Raw genomic sequence first — 14,656 nt, 5'->3', positions numbered from 1 at the left:
GGTATGCGCGTATAGGGGGAAGGATCGGGGAGGTCCAAACGGTGTGCGAGGTTTTGTGAGTACACTTGGCTCCTGCAGGCTCGGAGGGGCGGGGGGCCGGGCTGGCTAACTAGGAGCGTGGCTCCGGTTGAGAATGTGATTTCCATCCAGTCTGGGGAGACCTGCGTTGAGGACCGCTACAAGCCAGGGGCTTTCCTGCACCCCAGCCCGCTGATCGCTAATCCAACCTACCACCCTGTGCGGGACGCACCATGGTTCCCGTCTCAACAGGTGGAGAAGCCCGGGATCCAAGAAACTTCCCCAGGGTCACGGTACTCTCCAAAGCCGAAGCAGAGCTCGGGTTTCCTCACTCTGAGTCGGGCACTCCTGCCTCATCGGCCACCTCCAACCACCATCTGGAGAGGTGAGTCACCAGAAGACGGTCGTGGGTGACAGTGCTCCCTTTAAGCATCTCCTCCCAGGCACCCATACATCTTCGGGATCCCAGGTTAAGTGCCCCTGCCTAAGTCCTCTGCCCCCTTCCCTGCCGTCACCCTGACCCCCTCCTGCCACTTCCAGGCTCCTCGGCTGGCCACAGGCCCCTCTCCCCGCAGACCCACATCCCGCAGCCTCATAGCAGCACCGGAACAGCTCGACAGCCGGTGTATTATCCATACGTTTCCACCCCCAGCCGGGCGCTCAGTTATTGTTCTGGCGCAGGAGGGCGAGGGGGCGGCTTGTGGGCGTAGCGACGCCGGGCTGTCTGCTGGTTCTCTGCTTATTACCTCTTCTCCAGGCTCCCATTAGCCTGCCTGCCCCAGAGGCCTGCGCAGGCTCCCTGCTCCTCGGCACCTTTGTTCCTTAATTATCACTGGGGAGCCCCGCTCACCTGCCTGCCACTTTCTAAGAAGCTGTCTGGCTCCCCTTCCCCACCCTGCTACCCCCAAGACCTAAGCCCCTTTGCCCCCTGGGGTGGGGGCAGGTGTCTGGCAGCCGCTGGCCCCAGGCTTAGGCAGGCTCCTGGCCAGTCCGGGGCCCTCACAGAAGCCCTTTCTTTTTGTCACCTCCTCCCAGAACCTCGCCCAGAGGGATGCTGCCTTGGATCTGGGAGCTGGAAGGGACTTCAAACTATCATGTGGTTCCACACCCGCCTCCCCACTTAAACAGCTTGGATTGGGCCACCTACAGAAGGTACTCAATGAATATCCCGCGAGAGTATGATTAACCCCCATAGCCTCTACTTGAATGCCTCCCCAGTGGGCAGCTCACCCCCTCCCGAGGCGGCCAGTGCCACCTGGAGATGGCTGGGACTGGTATGAAAGCACTCACCCACATCTCTCCCCGGGGCCCTCAGATTTTTCACGGCCTTAAATCTAGAGACCACCTTACTGTGTTTCTGAATCTGGGGCTCTGTCCTGTCTTTCCTGCTGGGGGCTCACTGAAGCCACCTCAGGCAGGACACCCCCCACTCCTCCTTCCCCCCCCCCCCGCCCCGCCCCCTGTAAGGCTCTGTCCAGGAGGCACTCGATTCCCTTCTTGGGCTTGGAGACTCAGGCCTAGCCTGGCTCTAGCCCCTGGCTTGCCTCCCGTCTCAGGCCTCTGGCTGCTGTTCTCCAGCGGAAGGTAAGGGGGAGGCGGCGCTGGGGTGAGAACCCTCAGGCCAGACAAGCTCTGACAGCCGACAACAACCGCGGGGGAGGGCACTTGCCGCACGCACAGGCCAAGGCTGCGGGAGGGAAGGCCTCAGGGAGTCGGGGCAGGAGACAGGAATCTCCCCTCCCGAGCCAGCCTGCCGCCCTGCCTCCTGACCCTTGCACAACTCCTTGCCTCAGTGCACTGTGGGTACGAGGGGGTCGGAGATGGAGCTTCCAGATGAAGGAGCCAGCGGTGAGCTGACCCACGTGGGCACCAGGGGCCCCCTCATGTCAGGACAGCACCCGCCCAAGGCTCCCAGGGCACTTGGGAGCGGGCGCCAAAGCCTATGGCTGCCTTCGGACCCAGCCCCTTACCCACAGCTGCGCACAGCGGGGGCCCAAACAGGACAGAGGACCACCGTGTTCCCAAAGGGTCTCAGAGCCCCCGGCCTCATTGCCACTGCCCTCCTTGGGGGCCCTTCCTGTCCACGCTCCCTCCCACCGCTGCCATTTTCCACCCCGGTCTCCATCCCGTTGGAGAGTTTTCCTTTATGATCTTGATCTTTGTGTTCTTGAAGTGGGTCTCGGGCATCTCTGAGACCGGGGGCTCCTTGAGGACAGGGTCGTGCCCCTCCCTGAGTCGGGGGGTGCGGGGGGGGGCGCTCTGTGGGAAGAGGGTCATGCCTCTCCGTCAATCTGGGCACAAGGGAAGGGTGGAGATTGGAGCCCAGCCACAGCCTGGCCTTGGCTCTGAGCATCCTGTGTCCCAGGAGTGCTACAGTGAGGCCAGGAAGGCGCCTGGCGCATGTCAGAGGGCCCTCTGGACAAACACCAGCTGGGGGTGGAGGACTCGGGTCGGGAGGCCACCTCCAGCCACCAGACTGTGACCTCAGCCAGGCCGCCCCGTGCTGCTCTCCGGATCTGACTCAGTCCCTTCCCAGTGCTGCTGGGCGTCCATCCCCAGGGTCAGCCCCCAGGAGGTCCGCCAGATTCCACAAGCCCCACCCAGACAGAGGCAAGGCCCACTTGGGCATCCAGAGGCTCCAGCGGGATCTGAGGGGTCAGCAGAGTGCAAAGGTCACGTGCTGAGCTCACCCCTCCTTTCCTCCTCATTCCGTTTCTCCAGACCTGAAATTCCCGTCTAGGTGTGGGTGTGAGTCCCGGTCACGGAGGTACCCCACATCAGGCTGGAAGAAGAGGAACCCCCACAAGGTTCTATGATAGCCATAGACCCTTCGGGGTCTCTCAAAGTCGCCCCCAGAACCTTCTCACTATGAGATAATAAATGAACAGCAGTTCGTGGAGAACGTTCCCTGAAGCTTGTGTCCAGATGTGCGGAAGAGGCTGGGGGCTGGGGGGCATCAGGAGCCTGGAGGGGAAGGATGAGAAATGGCTGACTTAGCCCTTAGCCCCTCAGCCAAAGGGATCTTGATAAATGTAAATCAGAACACGTCCTTCCCCGGCCTCAATGCCCCTGCCCCAAGGACCACGCATCTCACTCAGAATAATATGGGAACTTTCCGGGCCTACACCATCTGGACTCTGCCTGCCTCTCATGTCTCATCTTCCCCTACTTTCCCCTCCAGGTTGATCAGCCTTCTTGCTGCTTTGCACATGTACCAGGCCTGCGCCCGCACCCGCCTCAGGGCCTTTGAACTGACCATTCCTTCCAAGGAGAATGCTCTTCCCTATACGTTTCTTCATTTTTGTCATTCAGAGCTCAAGACATCTCTTCTTAAAGGCGCTCTAACTGACCCCATCTAAAAGAGCGCCCCTCTGGGGGCGCCTGGGTGGCTCAGTCGGTTAAGCATCTGACTTTGGCTCAGGTCATGATCTTGCGGTCCGTGAGTTCAAGCCCCGCGTTGGGCTCTGGACTGACAGCTCAGAGCCCGGAGCCTGCTTCGGATTCTGTGTCTCCCTCTCTCTCTGACTCTCCCCCGTTCATGATCTGTCTCTCTCTGTCTCAAAAATAAAAATGAACGTGAAAAAAAAAATTTTAAAGAGCACCCCTCTGTCTCCACAACTCTGCCTTATTCTTCCTCACCGCCCTGTCACTACCTGAAACGAGTTCCTCTTTAATTCCTTAGTTATAGTCTGGCTCCCGCACTAGAATGTAAGCTCTCTGAGGACCCAGCTGTATCCTTGTCGCCCAGCCCAGGCCTGGCATAGTGGGTGCTTCAGAGATCTCTTTTGAATAAATGAGCGGCCAGGGGAAGGAGAGAGACATGGGCAGAGGGCCCAAGGGCTGGTGGGGTTGGTACAAACAAGGACCGGGGAGCTGGCCCTTTGGTCCCCAGGCCTCAAAGAGCACACACCACGGGCTGAGGCAGCAGGAGGGTGGGAGTTAAGGGAGGCTGCCAGTCGGCGCCTTTATATTGCCCCCCAGGCTCCATTCTGAAGGCCAGTGGGGAGACTGAGGAAGGAGGTTCCACAGGCCCCAGGCTCTGGGTGTCTCCAGTCTGGAAGGGACAGGAAGAGTGCTTGGACTTCAGGCTTCTCCCCTGAGCTTGGAAGCCAGAGCCATTTCTGCTTGACCCGCTGTGTCAGTTTCCAGACCTTCCCGGTTCCATCCACAAGGTCCTGCTCCTCCTGGACAGGCAGGCCCGAAGGCCCGGTGTCACCGCTGGCCACTCCTGGTCCTCCAGACTTCTCCCTGTGTGGTGACCGTAGAGGCGTCCCCTGACTGGTCCCTGTCATCTCCATCAACCCGCTGAGGCAGCTGCACCTTCGCTGGCCCCAAACACTCCCAGCCCCTGAGGCAAACTCCACCACCAAGGGGCGGTGGATGGGGGGAGGGAGGGGAGGAAGGGTCCTGCCTGACTTTGACCCCCATGCCCTGGGGGAAACTGGGTCATGCGGGCAAGAGCATGGGCTCTGGACTTTGGCAGACTCCGGTTGCCTCCCTTTCTCCTCAGTTCTCTGATCTCAGGGAAGTTACTTAACGTCTCCAATTGTCCGTTTCCACATCCATAAAATGGGGATAACAGTGCACGTCGTACTGGGTGCCTTGGAGGTTAAGTGGGAAAATAAAGAGTAAGCATCTAGCAAAAACCTGGAATCCCTTCCCTTTCAGACCTCATTCCCCTGCTCAAGACCCTGCTGTAGCTCCCTGTTTCCTGCTGTGTCTGATCTCCATTCCTCTACACGCGGCACTCAAGGATCTCCGTGTCTGGCCTGACCTTCTCGATCCAGTCTTCACTCCCAAGATTTCCCATACAGGCTCTCTCTACTCCCGTGTCCCCAGTGAGCACAGCATGGTCAAGCCTCTGCCGTGCCCTCTGTCCACATTGCCTTTCTTGCCCCCTCTGCCTCTCCTACTTGCCCTGCAAGGCCCCTTTCTCCAGGAACACCCCCGAACCACACTCCTGCCCTGACCATTCTCTGTGAACTTCACAGAGACGCTCAGGTGGTGAGCGTCTCACCTGGGGCAGGAGCTAAGCTCGGTGCTTCATGTATTATATCTTCATTCTCACCACCGTGGGAGGTAGTATTAGACCCATTTCACAGACGGTAAGACAGAGGTTCAAAGAGGGTTAGTGACTTGACCAAGGTCACTTGGCTAGAAACTGGCAGGGGCAGGACTTGATCTGAGGCTGATGGGGGTGTCCTGAAGAGGCTCATACTCATTCCAGAAAGAGAGTAGCCTGCTCAAAGGCTCAGAGGGGAAGGCTGAAGGGAGTATGTACAGGGAGAGAGCGGGCAGATAGGTTGGAGGGGAGTAAGGGTACATCAGGGAAGGCGTCAGACTGCCTACTTAAAGAGGAGGCAGAGGGGTCTAGAACCATCTCTCTGACAAGCTAGAGAACGATTCAGCAAACCCTCCTGGGGAAGTGGTTGCGGCTCCAGAATTTTCCTTACCAGAGAGTGCCGCAGCTAAGCCCTTGAGTCCATACGAGCTAATGTGCTCAGCCTCCTGTCCCCAGGGCTCAGGGACAGAGGGGCAGAGAAGATGGCCTCTCCACCCCCTTCCCACCGAGGCAGGGACGTCAAGAGAGGCTGAGAGTGATGTCACTTGTGACCTCAGGTTTCTCACCCATCTTCCCCAAAGCATTTTCTTCAGCATCACTTGTCTGAGTGACTTGCCCGAAGTCCTTATATCACAGACCCTGCTGCTGTCACCCCAGCACTTGTCCCTGGCGTGGACCCCATGGAGCCTCGCCTACCCCCACCTCTCATCAGGGTGCCAGTCTCGAACTCTCCAGTCGTCAGTACTTGGCACAGAGACCCTCAGAGTTCCCCAGCCCCCCACTGGCCAAGCCCTCTGTGCAGGCAGCCAGGCCCAGCTGGAATAACAGCTTCCCTCCCTCCTTCCCTCCCTCCCTCCCACAGACACGGGACTATTTATGGCTCACCAGGGCCTTCACACCCATGAGCTCACTGGAGCATTCCCCACCCGCTCTGGGAACCCAGCAGGGCAGGCGGCCATTAGCCCCATTTTGCAGGTGGAGAAACTGAGGCTGCCTTGCCCAGTGATTTCCCCAAAGCCGGGCCTCCTGACTCTTTAGTCTGAGGCTCTTCTTAATCCCTCTGGGACCGTGACCCAAACACCCCTAAATCTGAAGTGGGGAGTTTTCTCACTGGGGCCAGGTGGGTGGAGGGGTGGGCTCTGGTGAGTTAGCCAGTTTCGGGAGTGGGAAGGAACCTCCGAGGCAGCGGGGCGAGGAGGGCGGCAGTGAAGGGAAGCTTACGCGGCCTCGGTCATGGTAAGAGTCTGGCAGGGGCACCTGCAGGGTGGATGTGGGGGCCCGCAGGCTGGGCAAGCAGGCGGGGAGCGCGGCTGGGGTGTTGGCTGGCCAGGCTGGGGCAGGGGAAAAGGACGATCCCCAGCCTCAGGGCTCCCTCCTGGACAACCAGACATGGGTGGCTGTGTGCCGGCTGCAGCTGGAGGGATGCAGGGGAGACCCCAGTAGGGGATTTCTATCCCAGCCTGCACCAAGTCCCTGAAGCCTTCTCTGATCCGTCTTCATACTCTTCTCCCGGCCCAGGGAACACTCGTTTGAATTCTCCTTGTTCTCCTTCTCAGAGCCTGTGCACGGGAGGGTTCTGACTCCCCCGTAAGACTGGGGCGTCCCTGGGGACTACCTCTGCCTCTCTCCCACCCCACTATGCAGGTCTCCTTCCTGGAGCCTCACCCCGTCCAGCCAGGGCAGCCTCTGCCCATAGGGGGCGCCCAAACAGTGTTGTGGAACCAGGGCATCCTTGCCGCTGCGTGAATTACCTGCAGGGACGGGGATCTGAGGGAGACGTCACATGCACCCCCAAAGCTCCGGCTTGCTTTTCAACTGACCTGGTGACGAAAGGGAGGAGAGAGCTCTTAAGACAAGGAGAGAGGCCTCTCGTCCGGGATAGGAGGCAGGGACTAAACAATGACCTCTAAAGGAGGCTGGCGGACCCTCCAGGCTCCTGGAGGGGGACTGGCTTGAGGTGCTCACACAGCCTGCAGTGGACCCGGATGCCTTCCTTGGCCCTGCTCTGAAAGCCCCCGGGGCTAGTGGGCAGAGGCCCCAACCAAGCAACCCCTGTTTCCTTCCCCAAGTCTCTCGGAAAGAGTGGTGAGTCAGTTGCGGCCATGAACTCATCTGAGGCAGTAAAAATAGGAAAACAAACAGGCCTGTCCTCCAGGCGGAGGAGAGGGTAAGGGTGAGGGGGAAATGGGTCCCCCACCCCCCCGCTGGGCAGAAAGGACAGCCATCTTTTGAAGTCCTCACGAGTGAGGCAGGCGTCCTTATGTCCCCTAGAGGCTCAACCACATCAAAGCCACCCAAGGAAGGTGGTTGGAGGGGCATGTTGTCACACACAGAGTCACAGTCACACACGGTGACACAACCGAGTCCCCGAGGGACGCACAGTGACACACACAGTCGAGGGTGCCTCACCTCGCTTGCACACACAACACGACATGCCAGGAACCCACCGGGCAGCGGCACAGGTGCGCACGACCCCACCGCCGGACCGCGGGCGCACCCGGAGACAGCGTCGCAGGGCTGCGCGCAGGCACACGCATCCGCGACAGTGGCCTCCGCCCAGAGGCGCACGTGGGTCGCGCAGAGCCACACACAGCCACGCCGACGGCCACGTGCACACACCCAGCACCCAGCCACTCCCACGACCAGGCTCCGAGAGCCACACGGAACATCGCACAGCCAACGCCCGTTTCTCTGCCCACAGTCGTACACGCGCACAGCCACCCCGACAGTCACACGCAGCCCGCGACCACACGGCTCCCACACAAGACACGCCCAGGAGTCACAGGCACACGACCTCAGTTATGCACTGGTCACGCGCTCCCAGCCGCGAAGGTGACCTCCCCACATTCCACGCGCCGTCCCTAAGACCCACTCGGCTCACGGGGCCTGTCACATCTCCTCTCAGGCTCACCCTCCCCCGGGGGGTTAAAGGGAGCTGGGCCCAATCCTTTTCTCACAGGGGGTGCTTATGAATATGCAGATTTCCAGGCCCACTCCAGACCTTCTTCGGCCCAGAATTTGAGACCCCACGGCTCCGGGGGACCTCTGAGGGACCATCCACATATGAGAAGGGTGACGAAACTTTGAAAGGGAGCCAAGGGCTGCTCCAGGAGCTGCCGAGGGCCCCTCCTAGCTGGGGGCCTGGCACACAGGAACCACTGCCACCCTCCAGGAGGTACCACGTCATCTGGCCGGTTTGGAGGCTTGGGCTGGTGAAGGGCTTGTGGTTAGGACAGATGACGGCCAAATCAGAACTTTCGGGCCCTGTTCTTGGCGGAGGCTGGTCTCTCTAGGGTGGGCCAGGCTGTCTGGGGACTCTTGGTACCTTTTTCAGGGCTAATGATGTCCAGGTCCTCTAAGGACTAGGTCCCAACACTGGACCTTGGAACTTGCCTAACATGGGGACAGGCAGGGCAAGGTAGGGCAAGTGCATGGGATGTCTCAAGTCCCCAGGGACTCCCAATGGGGGTTCTGTTTATTTTGAACAATTTTCTCCCGAGTCAATCTGCTTCCTGGTGTCTACTTAGCTCTTTTCCGAATGTTTACGGAATAGAATCACATGCTCTCAGAATTGGAGGGACATTAGCGGGCACCTACCTGGCCTGTGATTCAGCCCCTCGACCACACACATCACAGAAAGGCTGCATTATTAGCTTTCCGTGAGCTGGGTACTCTGCGAGTCCTATGTGGTGCGCTGTTTGATTCTCACGATTTGATGTGGCAGGTATTATCAGCTCCATTTTACAGACGAGAAAAATGAGGCTCTGAAACTCTAAACCACCTGTCTAAGCAGCAGAAGTTAGATTCCAGCTTTCTGCCGTCTGCTCCGGGGCCCAGGGTGTCAGCCCCTCGACTTCTGCTTGAACTCCTCCAGTGATGGAGACTCTCAAACACTTTTTTTTTTTTTTTCCAGACACAGAGAGAGAGAGAGAGAATGAGTCAGAGGGAGAGAAAGAGTAAGTCTTAAGCAGGCTCCATGCTCTGCATGGAGCCCGATGCGGGGCTCTATTCCATAATCCTGGGATCGCGACCTGAGCTGAAATCAAGAGTCGGACGTTCAACCTCAAACACTTCTTGAGGGCCGGTTGTACAGGCACATTGGAGGGAACAGAGCTCGAAGAGACGTGAGCCTGCCCCCCTAGAGTGCCTTATTCCAACGGAGGAAATGAGATGTGAAATAATCACTCCGTGCAAGGGAAAAGGAGCTGGTGCCTAAGACAGAGGTGGGCAATGTGCCACTTCTGGAAAGCTCCAATTATTAAAATTTTTTTCCTTGGAGTGAACCTACGTTGACGTTCCTCTGACTTCCATTTGGTTCTCGGTATTCCGGCCTCAAAAATCACCCGGAATTAGTCTGAAGCCCTTTCACGCTTTTGCAGACAATTCTCACGTCCCCGCTGCCTACTTTCGGTGGGGCCACTTATCCTAATTCCCGACTCCTGTCATTGTACCACCCCCTGCAGAGACTGGGGTTTCCGCTCAGACCACCCTCCGGCACATGGCCAGAGGCCCCGGGGGGCCATGCAACAGCCAGTTGCTGACAGCTCTGTCCCTGTCTCCTCCTTTACCCATTCAGAGGCAGCTGGGTTGCTCTGGAAAAACCCAGGGCACCTCAGAGGCAGGAGGCTGGGGCGCTCCGATCCCAGCCTCTGCCCCTTATGGGTTGTGAAATGTCGGGCAAGGCGCTGAGCTGCTCTGGGCATTGGTTTCTTCATCTGTAAAATGGGGACAGCAATAACTTGCCCCACCTGACCGGGTGGTGAGGATCAACTGAGATCCTCCGTGTGAAAGAAGTAGTCCACGTGCTGCCAAGGGGCAGACCCTCACAAGCAGCCCTGAACTTCAGAGGAGCCGACGGTGGCTTCTGGACTAGCTGGAGAATGAAGGCCGCCCTGAACACCTCAGTGGTCAGTGCGCGGGGAGGATGAGAGGCTGGGGAAGGAAGAGTCTCTGCCCTACAGATTCCTGTCCTGGGAGTGACAGCTCCAGCCATCACCACGTCCTCTGGGAAGAAAAGCGTCTCAGTCAGGTTGGCTCTGGTGCCCCCCAGGTAGATGAAGTGATGGGGACACGCATATTCCTTGTGGGTGGGCCAAAGGAACCAAGAGAAAGAAGGGGAGAGAACATATATAAAACACCTGCTCTGTGCCAGTCACTTAGTCATTCATTGGATCGTCACAACCCTGTGAGAATGGGCTTATTCTCATTCCATGTCATAGATGAGGAAACTGAGGCACAGGGAGGTGTTTTTTTGTTTTTTTTTTTTTTGTTTTTTTTTTTCCCAAATCAGTGAGGCATGGAGGTGGGATTTGAATTCAGGTCTGCTTGGCTCCCAAGCTAGTGTGTTCTCCATGGCGCCCGGCCGTGCTGTGGAAAGGGCCAGGATATAGGGGATGCTCTAGCCTCTCACCCCCGAAGAGCAGCGGGAGGGGAGGAAGGGAGACGAGGCCCTTTGGTAGGAGCCTACCCCTTGAATGTCGCCCTCTGGCCTCCTAGAAGCCCCCCTGCCCCTGGGATTTCTTATAAATGCAAACACAGGTACACCATTTCACTCACCTTCATTCATGCGTTCAGTGCCCGTGTACTGAGTGTTTATTACACACCCAGCCCTGTGCTGGACGCTGTGTTCCCTGAGACGGAAAACCCCATCCTTGCCCTCATGCGACAAGCCTTCCCGAGAGCATGGTAGAGGGACGATGCAGCGGAACATGGGCTCCGGGAAAACGGGAGGGTGGTTACGGTCTGGGCTGAGGAAGTCAGGGGAACATGTCTTAGAAGCCACAAACTGTCGAAAGAGGGAAGCAAGAATCCTAAGCACAGTATGATTCTATTCGTGTATTCACGTAAAATCCATCAACGGGTAAAAGTAAGCAGGCGCAGGTGACAAAACCGTAGGGAAAAGCAGGAAAATGATGGAACACAAAAGCCAGGTTATCAAGGAGGAAAAGAGGGTTATGATCCAGGAGGGTCACTTCTTGACCTGAGTACCTAGTTTTTTAGTATTCCTTCCCCTCCCCCCACCCCACCCCCCCCCCCCCGACCATGTGTGTTTTAATTCACCCTTTTTTTTTATGTATCTTTTTTCACAATGTTAATTCACTGTTGGGTGGGACCTAGGCCAAACTCCCACCGTGCCCTGCACAGACCCTGTACCTCCTAGGTGCTTAAAAAGAGGGTATTGAACTGCAGTGAGTGTTTAGGGGCTGGAAGTAGGCTGCATGGTCCAGCCAGACGGGAGGGGTACGGTCTCAGTGCTAGAGGCCAGAGCTCAGTTACTCGCTGAAGTTCTTGAGAACCGAGAGGATGAGAGGTATCTTTGCCATGAATATCTAGATATCTGAGGGGCAGCAGTCCCCCAGAATTAGCTTCCCCAGGTCCTCTGGGCTTGTGATCTGGGCCTGAGCTTCGGGGTGATTCCAGGAGCAAGTTCCCCGAGTTGGAGGAAACCCAGCTGGGGAGGTGGCATTCCAGGCTGCGTGTCAGAGGGTGAGTCAGGGCTAGGGCGGCCCTCCCCCTCCCCTGGCTTTGGCGCTGGGCCCGGCCTGGGTTGTTGTCATTTGCATACATCTGCATATATGCAAGTTTCACCCCTGTGCTCTGGCAGGGCCCTCCCCCCCCCAGCGGGGGAGGGGGTGGGAAAGACACCTGGGCAGGGGCCAAGGAGGGAAACCAAAGTGGCTGCTGTCTGCTGAAGCATCCAAACCTAGCATCTTGGTCCATGGTCCGTCCGCCCATCATATGCCTCAGTCTCTGAACCAAACACACGGCTTCTTCCCCAGACTCCGCTGGTTGCCCAGGCCAGGAACTTCAGAGTCATTCTTGCCTCTCTGCTCTTCTGGTACAGTCACCAGGCCCAGGAGAGTTTCCCTTTGAGCCACGCTCTAACACTTCCCCTTCTTTCCATCGCCTCTGCCACCAACTCTATATGCAACAGCCTCCTAACTGGGCTCTCTGCCACCTGACTCTCCCCTTCCTAACGCACTTTGGTACCCGAGATGCTCCGGGGAAGCCTCTGGGCTCCCACTCTGGTCCTCCCCACCGCCCACAGCGCCACTCTGAGCTCCTGGTTGGCATTTGAGGCCCTCCACAGTGCAGAACCCCCTATCTCTGTCTCAGCTCCTTCTTCCCGTTTTTACCTTCCAATCGGGTGAGTGTGGACCCTGCACGCCCCTTTTCTGTGCCTCAGTCTCCTCATCTGTAAGATGGGGGCTAATCACAGCACTCCCTTGAAGGGTTGTCTGAAGATTTCAATGAAGAAATGCATGTGAAGGATTGTGCACAAGGCCACAATAGATATTAGTCATCGTTGATATTATTATGTCCCCTACCACCATTCTGCAGAGGATGTTCTTTTCCTGCGGTCCCTTCTGCCTCCTCAGCCTTTCCTCTTGCCCTTGCTGGGTGGAACTTGGCCAGGTAAGACAACTCCACGGGAGTTAAGAGGACAAGCTGGCCGCCATTCCAATTCTAGCTTTCAGGGAAGTCACTCAATCTTTCTGTGCCTCAGTTTCCTCATCTGTAAAGTAGAGATAATATGAATACCTACGTCACACGTCACGGATGTGATAAATGAAATGATGCGTGTAAGGGCTTAGCATAGTGCCTGGAACATAGAAAACACTTAAAGGTGTTATCTATTATGATCATTATCGTTGTGCTACCCAAGACACAGGGCCTCAGATCACTGCTGCTCCCCTATCCCCCCAAGGCTCCAGAAGGTTCCTCAGAGGTGTTTCCAGGAAGCGCCTCCCTCAGGATCCTCCCGTGCTTCAGACAGCCAGACAGCCCCCACGTGGCTCTCCTGTATGCTTTCCTGAGGACAGAATCTGAGGCAGCCAGTGCCCCACTGGGTTGGGTGGCAATGGGGGTGTGGGGCCGGGCTCCCCCCTCCCCACTAGTTCTGGGGCACATTCCACCCAGAATTTGGGCTGGGGAGGGCTTGTCTCCCCCCAGAATTTGAGAGCCGTCCCTCAGCCAAGGCTGGGGTTGGACAGGTGTGGGTTAGCTCCTAAACTGAGAAGAGTCTTTAGGGGCAGGGAGGGCAAACTGGTCTGAGAAGCTGGAAACCACTAAGGCAGCCTAGCTCGGTTCCCCTAGGAGGCCAGGACCAGTGCACGGCCCCCCCCACGACACTGCGCAAGCACAGACCCTTCCCCCTCCTCTGCCACCACCCCCCCCCCCCCGTTCTTGTTCTCCAGCCTTTTGCAGACAACAGTGGATGAATTTCCAGTGTGTGGCCCTTTTCCAAAGGGAATGAATGAGAGTGACTGAGGACGGAAGGTAGATGCCGGCAGAAGAGGGGTTTGGGCCACCTCCCCCTCCTTAAACACACTTGGGGGGGCCTGGGCCCCTGCTGCTGGCTTAATACCCCCACTCCCCATAGCTGAGCCGGTGGGGGAGGGTTTGGAGGAGAGGAGAAGAGTGGGGGTGGGACCCAGTTGCCTCCCACTCTCCCTCCATATCGTCCCCCTGCCTACCCTCCCCCACACCAGGTCTGACACCGGGAGCCCAGCCGAGCTGTTCACAGAGGGAAAGGGTGCGGTTGGTTTTTGTTTTCTGCGGCTTTTGTACTTGTGATCAGTTTTCTCATTTTGGGGGTGGGGGTGCAGGTGCGTCTAAGGTGCCCACGTGGCCAGCCCTCCTCCCGGAGGCAGTATTCCCCTCACTCTGGCAAGCCCAGCCCAGCAGAGGCAAAGGCTGTGCCCTTCTCCCAGACTCTGCAGCCCAGACTAGGATTCAGGGACTGGACCTACCACCACCCCCACCCGGCTTTTTTTTTTTTTTTTTAATTTTTAATAGAGAGAGAGAGAGACAGAGCATGAACAGGGGAGGGGCAGAGAGAGGGAGACGCAGAATCTGAAGCAGGCTCCAGGCTCCGAGCTGTCAGCACAGAGCCTGATGCGGGGCTGGAACTCACAAACCACAAGATCATGACCTGAGCTGAGTCGGACGCGCTTAACCGACTGAGCCACCCAGGCACCCCTGGACCTACCCTTTTCTGATGAAAGAAAAACAGTCTGGACCTCCAAAAGGTCTGGTAGGGCGTGAGAAAGTGAAAGCAGCAACCCACCCCCATAGACCTTCCGCTGAACACAGGGAGTCTTGGGCGAGTGTAATGTCCTGTGTGTGTGTACCTGTGCGCTGGGCGTTTTGTGTCTGTGTGATACGGTCGTGTGTATGTGGCAGGTGTCGTGTGGCTGCCTCGGGCTGGGTGCTGTGGCTGCTGGATTACAGGAGTGTGTTCTGTGCTACGATGTGCGTGGCTGCGCCCACCCCCCGCTCCGACCGACCGTGCGGGCCAGGTGAGCTTTGTCACTCCCGCCAGGTCCTGCCTCCGCCTTCCACCCGGGACCGGGCGAGGGAGACCTCGGCGGGGCGCCCAAGTTTCCGGGCCCGGGTCTGGAAAACTCTGCAGAACCCGGCGGAGCCGCCTTCGTTCGGGCCGCCGCGGATTCGTTGCAGCCGGGTTGGCCTCGGGGCCTCCCGCGGGCTCTCCGCGTGCGGGCATCTGGCGCTTAGCACCGCGGTCGTTCCGCCGGGTTCGGGGCCCGGGCTCCACCCCCGGGCAGGCCGGGG

Source organism: Panthera leo, chromosome E1, assembly GCF_018350215.1.
Source record: "Panthera leo isolate Ple1 chromosome E1, P.leo_Ple1_pat1.1, whole genome shotgun sequence".
Lineage (NCBI taxonomy): Eukaryota > Metazoa > Chordata > Mammalia > Carnivora > Felidae > Panthera > Panthera leo.
Note: the sequence above shows the minus strand (reverse complement) of the source record.